The following is a 19558-nucleotide window of genomic DNA, read 5'->3' as shown; positions in this document are numbered from 1 at the left end:
TACTGGCGGTGCTGGTGCTGAGATGTGTCACAGACGCACACAGGACTATGGAGTTTTTTTCCTCAATATAATCAAAATAGAAGAGTCAAAGTGAAATCTGCATGCTCAGATTCCTCTTTAATATATTTATTTTTAGCACAGGGAGCTCAGAATAACTGTTCAGTGAAATTCAACCACTTCTGAAGATTATTTTCATCATCCATTAATCTCCAGGAAAAATATCTTCACTCAGCTGGGAGCTATGAAATATCTAATATAGCCTACTCCAGTGGTTTTAAGAATCATACATTCTTGGCACTAATTAGTTTTCTTCACATAAATGAATGAAATGCTGAGATATAGGCCAAATGTATAAAGGTTGCCTTAAAATCAAGAAGGCCTTGCGACCCCCGACAAGGTTTTGCAAACCCTTGTTTGGAGTGGGGACCCCCAGGTTGGGAACCAGTGGCATACTCTATAGCTTGTTTTGTACGTCCAACAGCCCAAAACCAAAAGATATTCAGTTAAAGGTTCCATATTGTAAAAAAATAGATTTTCTTTTATATTATAAAGCAGGTTTAAGTGCTATATAAATACTGTTAAACTATCAATATACGGAGAAATACACACAGCCCGTATTCAGAAATTGCGCGTTTGAAACAAGCCGTTAGGATTTCTGTCCATTTGTGATATCACAAATATACAATATTTAGACCATTACACGGTTTTAAACGTAAACATTCTAAATATGTCCCAGTTTATTTCCTGCTGCAGTGTATGTGAATGACATCAGCTGACAGGAAGTAAACATGGACCCAAGCTGTTGCCTAGCAACATAATTCCGTTGCAATTCCATTGAAATGCACTAAAACGGAGCATTTCGGACAGAGGGTAAATACAGGTTATTCAGGCCGACAGTATGAGGAAAATCAAGTGTATTTCGAACATTAAAGCATGTAAACATGTTCTAGTAGAAACACAAAATACAAGTATGAAACTGAAAATGAGCACGATATGGGACCTTTAACATAAGACCAGTGTTTGAATGTAACTACTGATAAGTACATTTACTCAAGTCCTGTACTTAAGTACAAATTTGTCAGTACTTTACTTGAGTATTTCCATTTCATGCTGCTTTATACTTCCACTTCACTACATCTCAGGGACAAATATTGTAGTTTTTACTCCACTGCATTTATCTGACAGCTTTAGTTACTTTTCAGATTACAGTTTTTCATCCTCTTCCTGTCCAGTGTAAACCACGTACCTCCAGATGTTTTGATGTTGAATGTTTGTAATAAACTGAAGGATGACGTGTTCTTTTATGTGTTGAGAAAATCCTCCTACTTCTTAAGCTAAATAAACTCTTTAAAAAGCCTCTTGGTTCAGCTGGAAAATGCATCGACACAAAGCTGAAAACAGGGCTGTTTTTCTGACACCATGAAAAGTTGACTTTTTAGAGATAAATGGTTCTCACAGGAGAGCGACGCTACAAACATATGATGATCTTATAGACCATGATGCATTGCTGTAGATCAAAGTAGCCAACTGTATATAAAGGAGTTAAAAAGCATCTACAGAAGTAAAATACAACATACACATGAATGCAGCAGTTATATTAATCCAGAAACATCAGATATAATAGTAAAACACTGACAGGGAACATTTTACTGCACAATGACTACTTTTACTTTTCGTACTTTAAATACATTTTGCTGATACATGTTTACATCATTTTACTTAAGTCATGTTTTGAATGCAGGACTTGAAGTGGAGTATTTTCACAGTGTTGAAGTAGTACTTTTACTTTAGTAAAGGATCTGAATTCTTCTTGCATAACTGCATAAGACAAAGAAAAGCAGCACATCCTTACAACTGAGAAGCTGAAAATAAAGGATTAATTTGTTATTTTTTTCTTAAAAAATGACTAATCAAAGTCTAATCAAATAATTGATTAATCGTTAAGTTCTTCTGTGTGTCAAATACGAGTCCCTGCGGTCATTTCTACATCACTGAGATTGAGTTTGAGTCACTCAGGGCTGGGGCTAGGTGATGTGGCAAAACATTATATCATATGAACATATCACAATAAAAATCAATTTAATATTTCTGTTTAGCTTAAATATTCTCAGGTACAGTGTGTAGGATTAGGAGTACCCCTCCGCTCACTCCTACATTTCCAAGACTGTGGCAATGTGAGCTGCTGAGTGCAAAACTGTGGTAACGCCGTTCGCCTCGCTCAGAGGCCATCCTTACCATACTAACACTACTTTAGGAGCAACGGAAGTGAGACGGCAGCTGGCGGTGCAACGGTTTTGCACTCTGCTCACGTTACAGGCTCAATTTGATTTATTTTTATATAGCATCAAATCATAACAGAAGTTATCTCGAGATGCTTTTCATATAGAGCAGGTCTAGACCGAACTCTATAATTTAGAGACCCAACAAGAGATCCCCCATGAGCTTGCATTATTATGCAACAGTGGCAAGAAAAAACTCCCCTTTTAACGGATAGAAACCTTGGGCAGGACCCTGCTCTGGATGTGCGGCCACAGTTTTACAACCATGTTGGAGAACTACGGTGGCCTTCAGATAACGTAAAAGACGTGAAAGGCTCTCTCTAGAGCCAGTGTTTGGTTTGTATGGTCTGAGCTACTTTAGAAACATGGCGGAGCAACATGGCAGACTCCGTGAAGAGGACCCGCTGTAGATATGAAGGGCTCATTCTAAACTAATGAAAACATAACGATTCTTAGTTTCAGGTGATTATACACTAATGAAAACATAGTTATGAATATTATATTACATTTCTGCTAATAGATCCCTCGAAATGTTACACACTGTTCCTTTAAGCCAAGTAGTGGATTCTGAGTATAGAGTGCTGCAGGGATGACCTATTTTGTAGGCCAACCAGGAAGTTAGCATCGCCCTGGTTCCTTCGACAAAAAGCCAATGGGATTTTTCCATTGCGTTTTGGATTATTGCAGAAAATAAGCTCTGTGGCAAACAAACGTTTATGATACTTACACGTTTTATCCAACAAGATAATCTTCACAAATGAACACAACTTTTATGATTTTTGAAGTGTGAATGCAATCGCCAGAATTAAAATGCTAACGTTAGGCTATAAACAAACTACACCACGGTCGCATAAGTGTGAGTATACACAACGAGGCTGTAAAGGTGAATGAGTCAGTGTGATGACGTTTAGTAGTCTCATTTAGCCACTTGTTAGCAACCGCCTTTTTTAAGACACATAAAGGCTATAAAATTCATAAGTGGGATATTTACTGACATATTTTATGTCGTAGAACAAAACATTAAAATCTCTTCAGCTTGTGTTAACCACAGACCTTATTTCAGGCATCTAACTAAAAACCTATTAAAAAAACCTATTGAATTCCAGACGAGGGAACGGGAAGTGCTAAAATGCTAACTCATTTCTGGGTTTTAGGACTCATTCCTGTAGCACTCTATTAGAAAGGACTATATGTTTTGGGCTGTAAACAGAAAATAAATCATATCTTTTGTAATAAAAAAGTAACAAAGCACCTAGAAATGTAAAAGTACCAGATGAATGTAGCAGTAAGTCATCTGTAAAAGTACCTCTGCTTTCTATCAAAGTACCTTTACATCAACACTAATGCATAATTAAATGTGCTCACATCAGCAGTAGCTGTGCCTATTAACTGTGTTTACACAGTGCTGTGTGTTGATCCGTGGTCGTGTGTTTATTTTGTTATTACTGGCCAGCAGAATCATGAACAGAGTCCTGGAGGACATGAAAATACAGGCAGGATGCTGGATGAGGGGACCCGCTGCTATCAGGAGCGTTCTGTGAAATCTACATGGATGAATGAGTCACGGCGCCAAACGGCTGATACAGTCAGAGGTGACGGGTCCATGCAGGCTTCAGAGTCAGTCATGGATGAGGTGAACAAACAAAACATCCACCTGTTTATTTAATATCTCACCGAGATGGTACATACATTTTATTTATTTTTGTGATCAGACATTTTTATTCATGTTTTTTTTTGTCGAGAAACAGGTTTATTTACAAGTTACTGAAAATATTGTATATTTTCTCAAACGAAAAGAAAACTAGATTCTGCAGCCTGAAGAGGTAAAAGAGAAACACAAAAAGAAAGTCGTCAGTTATTCATGTGTGCATTTGACCTTTGCCCCCTTTTTAAAAATGAAGATTATTTCTGCACTAAAATAAAACCAAAGAAATATATATGAGCTTGTAAAAAATCTTATATGCAGTCGTATAATTCCAGTGATGGAGGAAGTACTGAGATCTTTTACTCAAGTAAAAGTACCAATACTTCACTGCAAAAGTACTAGATTACAAGCAAAAGTCTGCATTTAAAATCCTTCTTAAGTAAACTTACAAAACTATTATCATAAACTGTACTTAAAGTATTAAAAGTAAAAATACTCATTTTGCAATAAATCGGCCCCTGTGACTGACGTTGTTAATACTGAAGAATCAATGTTAGAGCAGCAAGTTGCAGCTGCTCCAGGTGGAGCTGGTTTTAACTACTGTATATACAGTTAGCTAGTTTCATCCAGTGGTTCCCAACCCAGGGGTTGGGGCCCTCCAAAGGGTCACCAGATAAAGGGGGGTGAGATAAATGAAGACGAAAGAAGAAGAAACTAAGTTATGATACACAAATCTGTTTTCAATTTTTAAATGTTTTCTAATTCATGTTTTTTGTGAAATATAGGAGACTTTCACCTCTTTGGGCCTCAAATGAATTGTTTAAAGGCCCTGACTCACCAACAAGCTCCGGTTCCAATTCAACATGGAACTCGTTGGTGAGAGAAATCACTCTGATGGCTGTTCTTAAGTGAATCAGTGTATGAGAAGAGAAACAGACGTGAGGAAAGCAAGCAAACAAGTAAAATCAAAAGGGCACAGAAGGCTCTTCTCAGTTTTCATCTTCATCTCATCTGATCATTCCAATACACGGCTATTTTCACAACGACATGGCCATCTGGAATGAAGCGAAGTGGTGGGTGAGAGTGGTGTGAAGAGTGCAACTTGATGTTTTTTTATCTGAGAAGTTTAGAGGGTAAATTTCTCTTTAGTGGAACTGACAACAACTCAGACATCTGAAACATGACGAGAAGCCTCAACAAGACAGTTTTTTTGTAAGAGGTCACAGGCCAAAAAGATTTGAAACCAGTGGCTTAATCTTTAATAATGTGTTGTATAAATAAATAAATATAGAAATTAATAAATAAATAAATAAATAGCAGAGAGGCATTTTACCGGGGTTCATCTGCAGGCCACTTTAAAGTACCTCGTAAACTGATGTGACTATGTGCACTTCAAGGATAATGTTGCTCCAGCCCAATTTGTTTTATTATTTTAATTATATATAAATATATTCTTGTCTTTGCCTCTGTTATATATACTTTTGATGTAAGGTTGTGTAAGGTATGTCTTGTCTTATAACTATGTTGCTTAAAGAGAATAAACACACTGTTTAAGAAAATAAAAATGTGTTGTATTTTATATAATATGTATATTTTCTACTTGTAAAGTTCCAATCTCAAAAACTAACAAATAATTAAAGCTGTCAGATAAATGTAGTGAAGTAAAAAGTAAAGTACAAATAAAGTAAAGTACAAATACCTCAAAATTGTACTTTCCATGACTGTATAATTGTCTGAGTAAACCGCTTTGGTTGTTTTTGACTGCTGACACACCTGGACATGTTGGTCCTACCTGCTGCCAGCAGAGGACGCTGCATGCACGAGGAATTGGTTTCATAAATGAGGCTGCTCTCTGGATGTTCAGGGTTTGTGTCGGCCAAAAGTTTACAAAAGGGCAATGTAGTCAGTTCTCAGGTTGATTCCCACAGCTTAATGACATTCTTCCTGATGTAGAACTGGTTTTAGCTTTAGACACAATCACCCTTTAATTAACAACAGAAAGGCTGAGCAGTTTTGAATAAGAGAAGATAGGACGTTATTAATCCAGAGGGAAATTGTTGTGCAGCAGTTGCAGTACAAAGAAGGAGAAGTAGAGTGCAAATATGTAAAATGAAAATAAAAACAATTGTCTCGGTAAAGATGAACATTACTTATTTAGAATACTCAGAATCACAGCACTGAAGCAAATAACAAAAGGGTGGAAAAAAACTAAAACCCCAGATTTTATAAAATGAAAAAGTGTAATTCAAGAAGTAAAAGTTACGGAAAAGGGAACTCACAAAATAAAGAATATGGAGGATGTTTTTGAGAAGAGATGGAGTCTAACAGAAGGAAAAATATAGCTACATGGGTTAACACGCATGCACATATACGTATGCTTGGATGTGACCTGACGTGAAGGAGGATGCATATGTGTGCCCATGTAAATGATATTACTATATGTTTGTGCTCCCCCCCTTTTTATTTTCTATTAACTTCTTTGTTTATTTAATTTATTATTACTCTCTTATTTTTGTATTATTATTAGTTTTTTTTGTTTTGTGTGTTTTTTGTTTTGTTTTTTTAATTCTATTTTTCTTTTTATCATTATTATTATTATTATTATTATTATTATTATTATTATTATTATTATTATTATTATTATTTCTTTTCTTAATTGTATTTCAATTTTGAATGTTGAAGTTGTTTTCTCTAGTATACTTAATGAGTTCGTCTATAAGCTTTGTCTTTTGTAACAATTTATTCCATCATTGAAACTGTATGTGTTGTTTTATAAGTCCATGTGTGATGTAGTAAGTGCCACTGGGCATAATGTTTTAGGTGTCATAAAATAAAATTAATTATCAATACACAACATGAAATGTACAGCAAAGTTACTGACAAAATACTGCTTATGTCCGCTACAGTATGTTATATTTATCTTTATAACATCTTGCTTGTTAGGTCAGAGGTCACCGTAAAGCCACTAGTGCGCTCGGCATGCACAGATTAGCAATGGAAGCTAGTGCTAGTTAGTTGCCTTATTTTTTCACATAACTAACCTCTTTTTTTATATTATTTTTTGGGCATTTTTGTCTTTATTTGACAGAGACAGAGACTGGAAATGTGGGGAAGAGAGAGGAGTATGACATACAACAACGGCCCCAAGTCTGGAATCGAACCCGGGATGTTGCGGTAATGTGTCATGTGCTGTAGTCACCGGCTACGAAGATGCTCTGATAACCTTGTAAATTAACATAAATATATATGGTGGTTGTGCACTTTTCCTCACCTGCAAATACAGTCTTACATGAGTTTGCAACCTGTTCTCATCCCAACTCGTCACATACTGACTCTTTGTTAAGACCCCTTAGCGTCACTTTCTAACCACTGGGTGCCCACCACGTCAAACTATGACGCTCCACTACGGTCGCAGTAAACACGTGAATATTGTTGTGACTTCAAACAAACACTTTAGACAACAAAACCACTTAGTTAGGTCTAGGAAAAAACATTATGGTTTGGGTTAAAATTACTACGTTTGTAAAGTGAAAGTGAAACTTAAAGGTGTGACTCTTTGTTGGTTTCACACGGGACACAAACACTGGTTTCCTGGGTGAAAGTCCTGTGTTTGTTGGACCCATCCATAATATTGAAGTAGATAGGTTTACATTGTAGTTACTTGAAAGCCTGTTGCGTCTGATAGTCATCGGTATCAGATGCCGAGGGGCTTGACACAGCATCAGTATTTGACGACCTGGGAATGAGAATGGGCTGGAGTTTTCCACTGTTGTCCACAAGTGACACAAAGCGCTTTAAATAATAATAACCAGAAAAATAATGGTGGGGGGACCAATACAAACTAACTAATACAATAATAATTCTGGACTGGACTACAATCATAATGTCGCTTTATAGAGCAAAGTAGAGCGACACAGGAAGAGCCATGACTTTAAATCAAATCTGGTGGCTGGACAGAAATGCAGGACGTCATGGTTAGATGGAACCTGCAGGATTTCTCCAACATGGGTGGTCTCAGCGGGGAATCAAACCAGTAACCCTGCCATGTGACAGTGCCTGGCTCCACCACTTTAACTCCTCAGCACATTGATGATTTAGTCAAGCATCATGTAAACAGACGTGAGTTAAAAAAGCAACAACAATGTTAGTGATGACAGAGACGAGGTGCAGGGGAAGTGCGACTCATGTAGTCCTGACCCTGACCGGGGCGGCCTGTCCCTGCTTGAATCCACGAGGCCCGACGGTGACTCCCCTGACCGCGAGGTGAAGTTTGGCATTCCTTCACGCAGCCATCACTGGCACAGACAATGCATGATTAGGCAGCCTTGAGTGATTTGCACAGCAGGTCCTAACCCGCCAAATAACAGCCAGTCAGTCAGTCGGTCAATTAGAGTACGCATCCTGCACTGTGGAAATCAAACACACACACACACAAACACACGTTGATTTAGCAGACTGTAGATGTAGTAGTAGCTGGGGGCAGAAATCAAAGAACCAGTTTTTCATGTTGTTGCTGTAGTTAAAGTGACTCCACCCAAAATATATCCCATCTGTATCAAAAAAATCTCCACCTGTAGACTTGACTGTCTTTATGTTGGTTGGTAAAAGTTTGTAATGTGTAGTCATGTCAGTTACAGTGGATGGAGGGGGCATCCCTATGTTCCCAGGGTCCTCATTGTAAGAGATGTGTAAGGGCTAGCTTCACAGTTCAAATGGCAAAAGAATGAAGGGAGATAGGCGTTTCAAATGCAGTTTGAATGGTTAAAAAATCATTCAGGCACTGTGGAGATATCAATGTCTAAAGTCAAGAAAACAGTCTCGCCCGCAAATCTGAGGGCAAAGGTACATTGAACATTTGACCTAGAGGGAAAATCATTGCTGAGAACATACGATCTTTAAAAGGTCTCCTTAAAGGAACAGTCTGTAACATTTAGGGGGATCTATTGGCAGAAATGGAATATAATATTTATAAGTATGTTTTCTTTAGTGTATAATCACCTGAAACTAAGAATTGTTGTGTTTTCGTTAGCTTAGAATGAGCCGTTTATATCCGACACACGGGGCACCCCTCTTGCGTTACTTTTACGGACCAGGGACGGCATGTCAATATACCCTCTGGTGGACAGGTGGGTCTATTACATGCTTTGGCGTGATATCGGGTTGCCCACTGTGGTTCATTTTTTCTGCTTCCGGAGCAACTTTGCTGCAAGAAAACGTTCGTAGAAACAAACACTTGTCACCTTTCACACCTTGTCTCATGAATCACTCAGCTGCATGTTGGAAATATTAATTATCAGTTGGCATAATGAGAGCCTCTTTCCACTTCAGCTCTCTCTCCAGGTTTGACAGGTGACGCGTAAACAAAGCGCTGCAGCGTGGAGCTGACATGTCAAGTTAGTTGCACGGCGGCGCTGACGGAGGCATGGCCGAGCCTGTTTACCACATCTCTCCTTACTCTGTATTGTCTGTCCTCCCTGCCCTCCGCTTTAGCTGTCACTCACTGACAAATGCCTGAGGAAGGGAATGACTGCTGCACTCACCTGCCCACGCTGGCAAATCTCACACACACACACACACACGCACGCACAACTGACACATACAGTACATGTACAGCACACACACCCATGTAGAGGAGTTTATGATTACTTCCTCCTCTGACAGGAGGCTCTCTCTAATGAAGAGGATTAGAAACACTTTTCATAGGAAAATATCAGCATGACCGAACTCAACCTGTGTGCCAAATTATGAGGGAATTCAGAATTATTTTTGCAATTGTTATTTGTGGTTACAGAATAAAAAATAATAAAAAAAAAACTAACAAACGCCAGCTGCAGTATTTGGAAATCACAAAATTCTTTCAGTGTGTATCTCTCCCTGTCAGACGATTTAATACATATCGACATACCAACACGTTCTTGTATACTAACGCCTTGTCTGACCCCTCGGCGTCACTTTACAGTCACAGTAAACACATGCTTAATGTTGTGAATTAAACAAAAACACTTGCTTAGGTTTAGGCAACAAAACCACTTAGTTAGGTTTCGGAAAAAACAACATGGTTGAGCTTAAAATTACTATGTTTTTACACTGAAAATGTGACTCGATGTTGTGAACACAGGACACGAACGAGCAGTTGATTGTAAAGTGAAAGTGAAACTTAACGCACGAGATACAAACAGTGGTCCCCTGGATTAAAGCCTCGTGTTCTCACCTCCCTTCCCGTCCACCCTGTGTGTCTCTTTCGCTCTTTAAACTACGTAACCACAGCACTTTCTCTGTGCGTTTACTGTTGACATGGAGGGGTTTACATTGTAGTTAATGGAAAGTCTGGTGCATCGTATATTGAATGCCGACGGCCGTGACAAAGCGGCACAAAAACGTTTTTCCTCATCCGATGAGAAGCTCATACTGTAAACGTGATTGGTTGATGCCTTTATTCGCAGTGTGAAAGCTCAGAAAAATTTACCTCATTCCAAAAAAAAGAAAAAGATTTTTTTTTTTCCCGCTTAATATCTCTGCTCTGTGTGAAAGAACTCATGACAAAAATAACATTTTGAAAAAATATATTGACATGCAAATTAATTGCACGAAAACAAACGCCGCTGGTGGGCAACAGCCTTTACATTAATAACTTTCTAGTCAGTCAATAAAGATTATACACTTTTCACCTACATGCTTCTGACTTTTTATTGTTTCCCACAATTCCTGGGTCTTTGTCATCCTTTTGAATTTGGTATTTTCAATAACGCTGTATAACGCTGTATGGACAGTAACCTGGTTAATATTATTGAAAATACTAGGGGCCAGTCTGAAGTAGTGTTTGCTGCTAATGTAAGCATTAACTTGCGAGAATTATTTTGCGATTGTAGACAGAAATCAGAAAAAAAAATCCCTTAAAATCAGTCAACATGCTGCGGTTAGGAAATCACAAAACTCAGTAGCTGTATTTATGAGTCCACAAGACTTTTAGTGTGAAAGATAACTTCCAAATCATGTTTAGTTAACCAGCATTTAGATCAATGCTAAAAGCAGGATATGCATGAAATAATTTAGACAATTGTCATCTAGCTTTTACGGAAAAAATAAACAAATTTAAATGCAAAAATAACCCTATAGTAGCAGTCAAAAGAAATGCATATGAAAACTATGAAATTCAGTAGCCATTCTTACAATCCAGCGAGAAGAGCACATAAAGTACAAAAAAAGACAGAAATATCTTGTGAAATAAAGAAAACATTTTTGCAGATGTTTTGCAGAAAATGTGTTTATGTTGGACCTCACCGCTCAGAGTAAGAGGGTTAGGTTAAATAGGTTTAAATATTATATATATGGGGTTTGAATCCCTTTGCTACATGTCATCCACTCTCTCTCCCTTTTTCATAACTATCACTGTCACTATAAAGTACAAAAATCTTGAAAACATTATATATATATATATAATATTTAAATAAATAGGTTTTACAACAAGCTGTAAAAGAAAGAAACACTGTTGGGTAATCCCAAACGTTGGTGGCCAGCTTTACTTTTCTAACAGCTCACATCAAAATGGAGCAAGGACATGGGATATATGATATGTCAAACAGATCATATATCCCAAATCACACTCATACATGCATTCAGATATGCGTCACACACACACTTGACAGAGAAAAGTTTGATGCTAATATTTCCCATGAGTGTGCATCGGCAGTAATTACAGCCGTCAGTGAAGCCGTCTTTCAGCAGCTCAGGTTGTTGACGGAGGAGGAATGTGGGGAATGCAGTTTTCTGACCTCTGAGCTGGATATGAGCTGCAGCTTTCATCGCTCCTCCGCTCAACTTATAGGGACAAACAGTTCCATTCGCTCGTCTGAGCCAACTGTGACCGTTTTCGGGCTCGGCTGGCGTCGGCGCCGCAGCTCGTCGCTTGTATGTTATGACTGGCGAACCAACAATGTGGGGATTATGAATATTTCCGTTGCCTTGTCGCGCCACAACAACAACACAGACAGCACAGAGGGAATGCGATTACATCGAAACGTCGGTTTTCTCGGTGGCGTGGTCAATAGTGGTGTGTTCTGTGGAAACAAGGGGCATTGTGGGAGCTTCTCCTGACCTCCAGTTGAACCCGGTGTTGGTGATCTCACCTGTGATGACCGGTTATCTCCTCCTCCTTGCGTGACTCAGATAGCAGAGGGGAGGGACGGGCGCCCTGGTGGCACCGTGCCGCCGCTCTCTTCCTCTTCGCCCCTATGAACCTAACACCCATCCGCCATTTTGGTGCCTCTCCAGGTAGTTATGCTGCACCTGGGTATCTTGACCTGGAGGCGGGTTGGGGGCTTTGTTCATGTGCTCCGCGAGGCCGCTCTGCAGGCCGCATTAGTCGATCCGTATCTCAGTGAAGGCGACATGCGCACGGCCGCATTCCAGCGGGGATTTGCAGAGTGGATCGGGGAAACTCATCTAAACCAAGGATTAAAACTCAGAGCCTGTTCAGATGCTCTGATAGCAACCGCTGGCTACTTCCCTTTGCTGTTGTTTTGTGTTTCGTGGGAACAACTGTCAGAACTGCTGATAGCAACAAACACAAGCTAGCTGTTTGCAGAAACACATTAGTCACTTACATTCTGAATTCAGAACCAAAACAAAACTAACGTACAGGCTCCTCAGTAGAGTTGGAAACCCGTCACTCGGCCCTGAAACCTTGTCAGAGCGCCAACATTTGGCAACCCTTTGGGATAATTAAGACTGGTCACGCCCCACAACCCCCACCGCACCCTCTTATCCCACCCCCCCCCAACACTCCCTGGCAACAGTATCCACTCCGTCGCTGCTTCTTCCACTTCTCCTGCCAATCACACTTACTCCACCATCTGCCTGGAATGGCACCGATAGAAAACGCCCTAAAGTGCTGGTGCGGGGCCAGAGCCGGCTGTCTATACGCTGATTAATGGTTAATGGTGAAAACGGAGGAGTGAAAGTGTCGAGTCCTCCTCTGTCTGGAGGCCGGAGAGGTGCTTCCTCTCCTCAGAGACATGAAAGCTGTTTGATGAACACAACAATGTGAGGAATTCTCAGACTGTCACCCCAGATCACATCGCTGCGTCAGTCTGGGTCACAGCGCTGCAGCTCAACGCCTGTACTCCAATCTGATTGATTAGAATAAAAATGGTTTCTTGGATAATAAAAACAGAATTTGACTTTTTGCTTGCTCCTGTACTTTATGGGCTCTCTAAGGTAATCCTAATAACCCTGCTTTTAGACTCATCGTTTCTGGTAATGGCAATTTAACAGAGCAACTATCCAAATGTGTGGACTATCATTTCCTGGGGACCATCCATAGACTGTATATATGTGGACGTAGTCACCGTGACGTCACCCATTGGTTTGTGGACTGCCGTTTTGAAACCTCAAGTTCGCCATCTTGGTTATTTGCAACCAGAATTGACAAAAGAGGAGGGAGGTAAGTACAACCAAACGCTGAATAAGACATTTTCAGGTGACTAAAAAGGTTATAATTAACTTTCATGAATTGAAAACACACTGTGAAAGGCTTAAAGTTTTAAGACGAAAACATGGACAACGCTGTCGTAGCGACCTGTCAATCACAAGGTAGCCACAGCCTGAAGCATCCCCTGCTTTATGGTCTATTAGACTCTTAATGGGACCATAATTTACTAAATGAACATCATGCTGTATTGAAGAAGACTTGAAACTAGTGATTGAGACCATAAACTCATGTTTACAATGTTTACTGAGGTAATAAATCAAGTGAGAAGTAGGCTCATTTTCTCATAGACTTCTATACAATCAGACTTCTTTTTGCAACCAGAGGAGTCGCCCCCTGCTGGCTATTAGAAAGAATGCAAGTTTAAGGTATTTCAGCATTGGCTTCACTTTTCATTGGCTTCGCCTGGGACCATCGTGTTCAAAACATCTCTTTGGTAAAGATATTTCACCTCCTCTAATGAGACTTACCTTTCCAAGGCGAATAAACTGATGAGAGGATGGTGGGCCATATTTTGCCTCTGTTAGTCTAGCTTTCCTCGTCTGATGGCTGTTTTGTGCTCAGAAATACTGACTTTGACGTGTTGGCAGGCTAGAGGCTCGAGGTTACATTAGCTTTCCAGCAAAAGCATAACACGCCTAAATCTTTGCCCAAACTGTGAGCGATCGTGTTGCATTGTGGGTAATGTAGGCGTTAGGTTTTGTGGGGAAAAAAAGATATCATCAATTTTTAAAGTTGTTTTAATTGTTTATGATTGTCCATCGTGAGTTTGACAAAGAAGTGCTATAATAAACATGTGGAGTACTCTTTTAAGGACATGCAGACATATGAAATTATTATTTTTCAGATTTTATTTGTCATATTTTCTGATATTTTGCAGCAGACAAGTGCACCTTAAAGCTTTGTAACTTGTCTACATGTTTAACAGCATTTTGGTGAAGAACTCCACCGACCACGACTGACATAATGAGAAGATTTTGGTGCACAATATTTCTAAAGTCACCAAACTCCTCAAAAGTTGTTGTAGTGCTTTAAGAACGTAGAAAACTCAGCAGCTGGAAACGATTACTCAAGGAAACATAAACCGTCTCAATTTACGCTGTAAAACACTCACTGCTGTTCCACCTATTATTTGTACTCTGTCACCTTAGCCCGGGCTAATCCTGCCCCCGCCTCCCGTCCTGTCCTCATGTCAGATTTTTGCATGACTGCCTCGCCCACCTTTCTTCTCCCCTGCAGATGAACTTTTCAACCCTTCAACTCTGCCCTCGTCCTCGGGGACCGGAGGCTGAGTCCCAAAGGGCTTCACGTCTTTTTTGTCTGCGTGTGACCTTTTAAAGTCTGTCGTCTCACATACGTACCGACACGCCCACGCCGTCGTGTCACCTCTTGCCCGGCTGCGAGTCCTGCGGCCATGTTGGATGTACCTAGACGCGAGGAGAGGCGGCCTGACGAGGACACGACAGATGTGCTCTCTTCCTCCGTCATCGACGAGTCTGCACTCACAGAAGAAGCAGAGAGAGTTCAACCATCTGTCGATTGAGGATACACATTCCAGGCACGTGCACTGACACGACATCTGTCATCCAAAACACCAGTATGGATTATTATCACCAGTATGGACTGTACTGGTGTATTTGAATATGGGGAATCTGGGAAAACTAGTTGTGTTTACCTGAAGCCAATCAGGAGAGAGGATCTCTGACTGTCTCCATCACAGATGATGAACAAAGGCATTAAAACGTGGGTCTTACAGGTGAAACATGAGACTTGACATGAAGAGTCAGCTGTTTTAGGAGTTCAGTGGGGCGACTGGACTGCTGGACTGTAACTGGGTGGAGGCCATAAATAGTAAATGTCTCACAGAACCAATGGCACGTGACAAATTAAAATAGTGAAGTTGATTTGAAACATTCTGATTCAGTTACAGCCCGACGTCTTCAGGATGAAGTACAATGTTCCTGGTTTGCGTCCAGTCAGGGATGTTTGAAGCAAGTTATTCTTCATCTTTTATTTCCTAGCCTTGCTACTGTTGCTGTCTAATAAAAGCATAAAATGTTCAAAAAACTGTTCAAGGAAACTTGTTCTCCATTCACGTTTCCACCAGCTTCACCTCCAAATTCTGGTTTGGTTTGACTGCCAGTTTGTTCAAGGACAAACACTTTCAACATGTGTTGTTGACATAGACTGTATATAAAGATGGACGATATGATAGCTCCCCAAAAGTGAAGCCAAAACATCTGAATCGCCCCCTGGTGGCTGGCTGCAGTATAGGTCATAAATCCAGCCCCTTCATGTAAGCGGATGGGACATGGGCCAAAAAGTCAAAGTACACGTCAAATAAATATTTCCCCAAAGATGGTTTCTGTTATTTTAGGTAGTTCTTATCATGCTAATGTATGTTCAAGAGTTCATTTTCTAATAAGTTTGGTTTTAATTAGTCATTTGGTGCTATAAAAAGGGGGTGAGACATCATGATTGACAGCTGTGAGTCTCTGCGGCTGTGCTCGACTCGTGATTGGCTCGGGCAGGTGTGTGGGTGAGACTTGGAAACCCCCCGATTCCCGATCACTCCTGTGTAGACTTTGGCTCCAAATGATGTCAAATTCTCAATATATTTTCAGATATTTTCGCTTCACTTTTGTACAGTGGGAGGAAGTTGAGACGCGTCATCCATTTATATATACAGTCTATGGTTGCTGATGTTCCAAAACAAAACAAAACAGACAAAAGTTGCACCTTTTCCTGTTTATATATTATTAATAATAATAATAATAATAATAATAATAATAATAATAATCATAATCATAATCATAATAATAATATCAATAAGAGATCCACAAATGTAAGTCGCTTTCTTCGCCTTGTATTGGGGTCACCTCTGGTTTGAAGTTACTCTCTAGAAAGACGGATCATAATACAGTAAGTGTCGTGTGTAAACATTGGCAACAAGAGAGGTTTTTTTTTAAAAGGCTAAGTTCACCCAAATTAGAAAAATAGATGAACATATTGTCCTACTAACACCTCCTGGTATAAAGCCATGCAGATAGTTTTATGTAGTTTGAAACAGACATAGATCCGCTCACCTTCGAAATCTCAGAGCGTCACCTATCAAAACCTCGGCACAAAAAATCTAAATGGTCCACATGGCTGGAAACTGCCGGGACTATTCCAGTGGAAAAATTAAAAAAATTAAAACAGAAGAAAGAAAGAATGAAAGAATTAACCACACGATACGAAGAATAGTGCAAAAACAAAGTTAAACACAAGTACTAAAGTTAAAAAGTTGCATTGCACTGTGCCAGAAGTTACAGAACATGTAATTAAAAGTCTAGTTAGCGAGTCCCTGTAAATAGTTCAATAATACATTTGTTATTATTTTTCTCCAAGTATTCTTAAACACTGACAAGACGGACATTAAGGAGAAAATAATGAATGATTGCAACATTTCAATCGAGTGTCGGCCATGACACTTGACGTGGGTCAAACCGCGGTTACTTTCACCCGACATGTCACATGTCTCACTCTGCTCTCGGGGAATCTGAGGAAGTCTTCTGGATTGTGGCGGTGTGTGTCGGCGGTTGAGGCCTGGCGCCGCTCTGTCCGCCAAACGAAACGTCGCCTCCTCAGGCTCCTCGCTCCTTTATGTCGCTTTTATTTTCCACCAAGAATTGAGCCAAAGCCCCGAGGGGCTAAAACACAGTGAGAAAAAGGACTGACAAGGAGAAATAGGAGATAATAAGCGAGAGGGAGAGAGAGAGAAAGAGAGAAAGAGAGAGCAAGAGAAAGAGAGAGAGAGAGACAGAGAGAGAAAGAGATGTAATTCAAAACTTGGAATTAATGTGACGCAAATTGGGGTTAGATGTCAGGAGGGCAACAACATGGCCGCCAGCGAGAGCATTTATAGTCCTACTGTTTACAGAGATTTCCTGTCAGCTCTCTTTGTACAAACTGTGTAAGACATGCAATGGTAGAAAGGTGCGCTTGTGCACACACACACACACACACACACAGTATGTTGGCTCTGATGGCACGTTTCCACCAAGCAGTTCAGTTCAGTTTGTTACACATTAGAACGGTTAGTTTTGCGTTTTCATTAGCAAAAGTTGTGCATGGTACCAACAGAACCACTCCATCCTTGGTACCACCTCGGTCGAGGTTCCAAGTGAGCCGATACAAGAAGGTGGAGTTAAAACACTGCAGAGCACTGATAAGTCAGAGAGAATCATTACTAGGACGACACGGGACATCCTGCACAAACCCGCCGTTTTTAAATAGCCAAGCTGCCATCAATATCGATCGCAATTTTTAATTCATTAAAAAAAAATGGCAACTACACAGTACACCACTGTACGCTGTACAATTGACGAAGTGCAGATGTTTCTCCATTTGGTTGCCGTTGAAATTATTCAGTGGGTATCCTGTTAAAGATGATGTCATGGCAGTTTAATGCGTCACCACTATGGTGTTCAGCTGAGAATCCCGCCAACACTGAGGGGGTATTACCTGCAGTGGAAACAATACTAGAGAAAAGGTCCTGGTACCAAAAGTGAGCCGAGTCGAGTCGAGCAGAGCAGTATATGCAGTGGAAACATGGCTTTAGTGGCCAAAAAACACTAAAACTGTAAAATTTCCATGACAAAAACAAATAGAAAATTCACTGTGTTGTAGATTAGTGTGTGTGTGTGTGTGCGTGTGTGTGTGTGTGTGTGTGTGTGTGTGTGTGTGTGTGTGTGTGTGTGTGTGTGTGGATCACTTATTTTCTGCATCTCCGTTGCCTTCAATTGAAGCTCTACATAGGTCAAATTCAAGCATGTGTGTCAAGTGTTTTGTGTGAGCTCCTGGCTGAGCGTCACACAACACTGTTGTGATGTTAGAGTGACGTTAGTGGTTTGGTGCCTTGCTCAAGGGCACCTCGGCAGTGCCCAGGAGGTGGACAGGCACATCATTTCAAGAAACGTGGAGGTGATGGGGAACACAATAGACATAGGCATACAGACATAGGCCTATATTACTGATGTATGAGTATTGAGTAACGTTACAGAACATATTTTTAGTTCGAAACCCAGGCCAGGCGCCGGGATAAAGTGACTGAAGGGGCTGTTAAAAATTGCCTTGAATTGATTGAAATCCTGATTAAACACTGACGATGTGAGCAAATAAAATCAAGTGATTTAATTAGCAATGCCTCAGAAAGGCTAAAAAACAACAACACAAGGCTACCGTTTGAAAATCAAAGAATACGTTTATTAATCAGAGCACTCACATAAGAATGTAGCACTCTCAGAGCGCTAAATATATTTTGAACTTATGAATGATTCTCTGTCAAAACAGCTGTTTGTGGCTCTCTCTCTCTTTCTCTCTCTTATCGATCACGAAAAGCAAGCAGGCTAAGAAACCGCCTTCTGTGTGTCGATCTCCTCCGCTCTGTTTCAGTACTACGGACAGCGCCGCATCTACACAACAAACAGCACTCTCCATAGTTCGAAGTGATAGGTAAAGTCAAATCGCATGCAGCAGTCAGTGGGAGTGACGGTGATCAATAACGTCAAATACCAACGCTTTGTCATGCCCCTCGGCGTGTGATACCGACGCACAAGGCACCGTTTAGTGTCTGTATGAGACGCACCGAACTTTCAAGTAACTACAACGTGTTTACTACGACCATAAAGTGACGACGAGGGGTCCTGACAAAGCGTCAGTACGAGTTGGGATGAGAAAACATTGACCGTTACTGTCGCATATTTTGAATATGAAAATATAAATGTTTGACAGTCTGGTTTTGTCAGTATGTGTGTATGATCTCAGACATAATATCAAATACTTTAAACCTAAAGCTCAGTTCTCTGGGGCGTAACACAGATAGTTGGATAGATCTGATGTAGTGAAGTGTAGCCGGCGTATCAACAACAGAGCAGGTGTGAATATGACAAGAAATACATTTTAACAGGAACATAATGCCGCCTGAATTATGCTTTTGTTCATCAACAAGGAAAAGTTATCACAGAGACAATCATCTCTCATGCAGTTTTCCTTCTGCTAATATGCACTATTGAGGAAGTACAGATACAGAATAAAGATGAGACAATGGGCTGCTGTAGTAAAGTACATTCACAAAGTGTTCATTGTCACATCAATCATCAGTTT

This window comes from Sebastes fasciatus, chromosome 3 (genome assembly GCF_043250625.1).
Source record: "Sebastes fasciatus isolate fSebFas1 chromosome 3, fSebFas1.pri, whole genome shotgun sequence".
NCBI lineage: Eukaryota > Metazoa > Chordata > Actinopteri > Perciformes > Sebastidae > Sebastes > Sebastes fasciatus.
Note: the sequence above shows the minus strand (reverse complement) of the source record.